This window comes from Cervus canadensis, chromosome 17, assembly GCF_019320065.1.
Source record: "Cervus canadensis isolate Bull #8, Minnesota chromosome 17, ASM1932006v1, whole genome shotgun sequence".
Classification (NCBI taxonomy): domain Eukaryota; kingdom Metazoa; phylum Chordata; class Mammalia; order Artiodactyla; family Cervidae; genus Cervus; species Cervus canadensis.
Window position 1 is genome coordinate 18,011,197 of NC_057402.1, and position 6,000 is coordinate 18,017,196.

General features: G+C 49.8%; 1 protein-coding gene across 3 annotated transcripts in view; it reads right to left on the reverse strand.

Moving 5' to 3' along the window:
* The window catches only part of LRFN5 (leucine rich repeat and fibronectin type III domain containing 5), a 291,605-nt gene extending 285,885 nt beyond the window's left edge, over positions 1-5,720 (reverse strand). For 2 of the 3 annotated variants that reach the window (XR_006262941.1, XM_043434355.1), the window contains exon 1: positions 3,998-5,507. The gene's annotated coding sequence lies outside the window, so the exon portion shown is untranslated. Of the gene's footprint in view, positions 1-3,997 lie in introns of all 3 variants that reach the window. The other variant, XM_043434354.1, reaches the window with a different exon arrangement.
* Positions 5,721-6,000: the final 280 nt, after the last annotated feature.

Consider the following 6,000-nt stretch of genomic DNA (forward strand, 5'->3'; position numbering starts at 1 on the left):
AATTACCTGTTAGTCATGTATCCTAGGGTGCCACAATCACATCTATTTAAAGGCCTGAATTTAGATCTTCATTCTTTAATGAAATACAAAACGTAGAACCCTTTATACTATACACAAACTCTGAAAGTAATGCCAATATGTTTTATTTCTGAGTATACAGAAAATAAAAATCACTGGAATGAGTGAATCGATCAGCCAGTTAAGCCATCAGAAAATTTCAAGTAGCTTTCTTCTTCCAACTTTCAAAATTGGCAAAAAATACTCAGCAATCTTATTTATAGTAAATTTCCCTTAAAATAACTGAATAATTATGATACAGAACTAGGATGCAGAGACAGGAACACTGTTAGAAATATGCAAGCACTTCATCCCAACCACATAACAACACAGCAATAGTATCAGCAGAAAGCAAGATCCTAATTTCACCAACTAGAAAACTCAGCAAAACTACCAAGTCTAAAGTGCTTCAAGCAGCAAGAGGAAAGAGAACACTGGTTTAAATGGAAAAAAGGAAACTGATGGTCACTCATGAAAATACGAAAGGCAGTTATAATATGATGGTCACTTAAACACCAGTGCCATAACCGCATACTGCTTTAATACCAGGAATACACTGAATGTCAGAGGAGATAAAAATACTGGAAGAGGGGATAAGGGTGAGTCAATTTTGTCTCAAGTGACCACACCTCTTGCTATCCCCTCTTAAGGAAAAGGAAAGAAAATCACCTCTGGCTGGTATCAGTCAGAGATACATCTTGATGAACCCCTCCCAAAACACACAAGCACAAGAATCTCATATTTCAAAAATGAGGGGTGTGTACATGTATGTGCATGTGTTCATATACACATCACATGTCTGAAGGAGGAAAAGAGGTATGTGAAGCATAGGAGATTGGAGTTGCTCAAGGTCATTCTCCTCTCGAAAAGAGAAAGTGAAAAGATGACAAAAAGGAATGGTCTTAGGGACAAGAGTTAAATGACAATTCTTTTCCACCTGCCTCTATGCTCACATCTGTTTCCAGGGATGTCCTGGCTTCCCTATTATTCTACCCCTCTTATTAGTGACCACAAGAAGGCTGACAAGGAAGGAAGGTTTTGCCAGGAAATTTTCTGTCAACACGTGACAGTCTCAACCTATTCGTAAGTCAAGTCAGCTCTAACCAAGTACAACACTGACCAAGGGCATTGGACTCAGATCCTCAAAGTGGTTGGGACGTCTCTGTCTCCAGACAAAAGGGAAGGGAAGGGAGGCAGAAAGCTCCATTTCTTAAGGAAGTTCTAAACATGAAACTCTATGCTTAAAATGTCTATTTGGTTATGATATTTCACCTACCTCCAATATGCACCAATGAATGGCATTTTTAAAACATGAATGACACCACAATCTATTTTTAGGCATCTGAGCACTCAAGACCCAGTTAATACATTTGTTTCAAACTTCCCTAAGGATGAGGGCACAAGGACAAGACTTAACCTGCAAAGGACTGAATTCTTAATGAGAAAAGGCCAGGATGAAATGAAATGAGGAGGGAGATGAAAAAAATACCCAATTTTCCCAATACTAATATTCTCCACCAGCATCCTATGTTTCTTGGGTATCTTCTAAACAGGGATATCTTATTTGCCAGCAAATATTAATGAGTATGCTATTGTTTCTGTTCTAATAATATTGTGGGGAAATCTAGGGGACAAAAAGGTGTCCTTGTCAGGCTGTTAGTATACACAAATCCATTTTCTGACTAGGATTTTCAGAGTGATAGGAGAAATACAAATAAACTCACTAAAAGATAAAAAGAAAAAGATGAAAGAAAAGAAAAATCTTTACCTAATTCCTCCCAAATTCCCAATTATTTTTAGTTTTTACACAGGCAGCACCCTTTCCTTTCCGAGTCTTCAGAAAGTATAAGGGGAACCTGCTCTTCTGCTAAAGTCGCGTTATCCCTCTGTATCCTTTCTTGGGTCTGCCAGGAGCTCAAAGTTACAGAGCAAATCTGTCTGAAGAGTGGCCCTCAACTCCTTCCTGTTTATGGGGGATGGCAGCAGTCTTTCCACTGGTATTTCAATTGGAGGTAAAACAGGAGTAGAAATGACCTGATTAAATCCAGGAGAACAAGACGGGAGAGGAGAGAGGAACGAATAGAAAACTAGGAAAAACACACTTAAGTTTCAGGTTTTGAATCCTGAGAAATCATGCTGTATCTGAATATCAAGGCATTTTTGCTGCCAGCTTTCCTTCTATGCACTTGAATATTCATTTACGAAGAAGGGGGAGGGGGTTGCCCGCGCAGGGGGTCGGGCGGGACCTCACTGCCCCCACCCCCCAACGCGTGTCTCCCCACCTCCTCCGTCTCAAATCCAGGCGGCCACCTCTGCCACGATGCGCCCGCTGCCTGCCAGGGGGCCCGCTGCGCTCTCCCGCCCCGCCCCAAGAAAGTGTCACCGCGGGCCTGGCAGCTGCAGTGGCGGAGCCCAGCCCCCAAGGCCGCTGCAAACACGGCCTTGTAGCACCACCAGCCTGCGAGGGCTGCAGCAGCAGCCGAGCCCAATCTCCAGAGGAGTCGGCGACATCAAGGCGCGGGGACAGAGCAGCTAGCTAGCGAATGGCATTTGTGATCTGCAAATGCCATCATATGGAAATCTATTAAACACACACACACACACACACACACACACACACATGCAGCCAGCGGAGGAAAAGCAGGCAGCGCCCCTTCACTTTCCAAGCGGCTTGAGCAAAGAGAAACCCCCGGAGCACCTCCAGCCACTGCCTGCCCGAGCCGGGCGCCGTGCGCTCGGCCGGGCCGAACCCTCCGCCGGGTGCAGCCAGCAGGCAGCTCCCGAAGGCGGGAGACAAACGAGCACTCCTCAGCTGAATTATTCAGACCGCCTTCACTGTCGAATAAAACATTGATGAGACTACTTTGGAAGTGCTTTATCTTGTTGATCCTAATGCCCTCGAGAAGGGAGAGAAATTTTCCGTAGGGGACGCAGAGGTGATGGGATAAGAAAATGAGAGAAATGAGGTGCGAGGGTAAGGGGCTTTGGAAGTTCACTCAATTTGTTCTGCCTCAGCCTGAGGTGGGAATCTCCATTTTTAACATATCAGACCCAATATGTTAATTAGGCAGTCGCAAATCCACCCTACTCCTTGGAAATCAAGGCACTGGCAAGAATTTTCAAAATACACATTACCAAAAAAAATAAACGGGGGGTGGGGGGGCGCAGAACAAAATAAAAACAAACAAACCACACGCGTGCAAGCCCCTCTCCACAACCGAGACAATACAGTTGGGGAAGGTGTAGGGGTGGTGGCTGTGGTTTTAGCAGCGCTCCTCTAGATAGAAAAATGACTTCTTTCATGGATCTACTTTGCTAGATAAAAGCAAACCCTAGCAGTTAAACACCATATCTCAACACATAGACTCCTGACAGTGTATTCCCTTCCCATGCAAAGCAAGTTCCAAGAAAACTCTATTTCGAATTAAAGTCTCCAGACGCCTAATTTACAACTACTAAAGGATCTGGCAAGCCGGACCACAATAAGGAAAGGAAAACAACCTGGCACCAGAGGTAGAGAAGGGTCAAAATGATCCCTGCCTGAAAGGATGGGTGGAAACCAAACAACCTCTCGCACTCCACAATCTGGGGAGGGCTGGATACCAAATGGTCCGTGGCAACCATAGCCTGAAGGAAACACGGGATTTTAATCTCTGGCATCTTCAGACAGGTTCAACACGCTTAGCTTTCCAAAAGCATCACTTAGGGGGGAGTGTATCCATATTTTTCAGGCTTTCACTGCTAGATTAAGTGCTCACGTATGGATTTATATTCTACCTTCTAGAATTTATATTACAACATCACAGAGCGCCCTTGGATACCCAGCCCTTCTGAATGATTTTCAAAACATTAATAAGTAAAGTAGCCTGCAATGCAGATAAGACACTAGAAATAAGATCAGAAGGAAACTGGGTGAGGCGGCTAGTCATTTGCTTGTTACCTGGTGCCTCTAGAGGAAAGACGGTCGTAGGAAGACTTTCTGCCAGCAGGTACAATCCCAGCAAGGTGGCTCCAGGTGGCTTTCACAGTCGGACGCGGGTCTCGCTCGTCACTTCGCTGCCCTTTGCCATAGCTCAGCACCCGCATCCTAGGGAGTCCGAGAGGCGGCTCCAGCCACTGCCTCCGCTGCCCGCAGGTCGCGCTGGGTGGGGGATCCGCGGCGATCGCCCCATGAAACCCGCGTTTCTGCACCCGGGGAGCGGGCAGAGGCAGGGCGGCCGCGCACGCACACACAGACACACACTCAAGCACACACACTCACACACTCGCAGCCAGGCGCGCGCGCACTCGCATTCACACTTGCACACGCACACACACACACACACACACACCCAGTACAGCACCGGGAAGGAAAAGCAAGGAGGGCACTGGTTCTCAAGATCGGCTTCGATGCCCACCGGACCAAGGACAGCAGAGCGAGTGGTCTGGCATAGCCTTTCTATCACGTTTTCTTCAAGTTCTCTTCCGACCCAAATCCACGTAATTCAAGAGCTGGTGACATTTTGGTGTGGAGGAGAGCGCCAGGAACCGGCGAGGAAGAGTCGAAGAGTCGGGGATTTTGGTAAGCAGTTTGAAATGCAATTCTTGTTACCTTGATTGTGCAGAAAGCCGCTCGACAGGCTGAACTTTTGGCTTCAAATTATGTGGACCGAAATGTAAATATCCTCCTGGACGAGACAGGAAGGTGTGGATGCACAGAAACAAGACGGTTGCAAGACCCTCTGGTGACCTTGTGATGTACCTGGAAGCAGGTTAACACTGGAGCTTTCCCAGCCTCTAGGTAAAGCGATCCACACACAGGGATCCGCAGCTGAGCAGCCCCTCCGAACCCAGCCTGGGAAATGGGTTTGGGCGTCCTCCGCGCTCTGTGAGAAGCCGGGCATCGAGGGCACACCGCCGAGTTAACACATTTGCTTCTGGGCAGTTGGATAAAAGACAGTCAAATGCATCAGACAAGTGCGCGCACAATTACACACACATACACACACGCACGCACGCACGCTACTAGCTGAAGACAGCTTACAGGGGGAAAAAAAAAAAGCCAAGATGACTTCCAAAGGTAGAAACGATCCAAAATCTTTCCTGAAAAACGGAAGGGCCAGCCAGAAGGTTACAGACATCTTCCCAGGTCTTTCATTCGTCCTCTCCTGTGAGTGCTGTGTGTGCCTGTTTGCATTTCCAGAAGGTTTCCTTGGTCTGCCCCACCCCCGTCCAGTTGCGCTTTTTCTCCTGATATAAACCGACCATGCAAAATGGATTATATGGGTGGGTTGTGCTCACAATCCGGAGCTCCACAAAGTCTAGAATCCTAGGGGAGCAGCCAGCTGCAAAGCCATTGCCATCCTCGAGGGAAGAAGGAAAAACACGCGCAAACACACGCACACCCGCGCGCACGCACACACGGGAGTCCTCAGTTCGGGCCGCTCTGCACACGCCGCCTGCCTCCCCGCGCGCCGCTGCACACAGTGCCCCGCCCGCTACCCGCGGCTCCCAGGCGAGTCCGCAGCTCAGACGAGGGGCTGGCAGCCCGGCTCCCGCGCTGCGGTGGCGACCAAGGCGGGCCCGGCTCCCAGGCTGCCCGCGCCCGCCTGTTCGGACAGCGGCAGCCGCCGGGCCGGGAGGAACTGCGCCCCGCGCTGCAGCATGGAGGCGGCGGCGGCGGCGGCGGCGGGCGCGCGGCCGTGAGCCCGGCCCTCGCCGCAGTGACGGGAGCCGCCGCGCCGCCCAGACTCCGACTCAGGCGCGACCCCCGCCGGGGCCGCCACGCCGCCCTCCGCGCCTCGGAGCCGGGCGTGTTCCGGACTGATTTACCCGGGCCTCCTAGAGAAAAGGGCCCGTCGGGCGCCGGCAAATCCCCGGGCGGGCGAGGCGCGGGGGCGTTGCAGGTAGGGGGAGGGGAAAAAGCAGAAAACCTGAAGGATGAAGGCGAACTTCCAGGAGCAT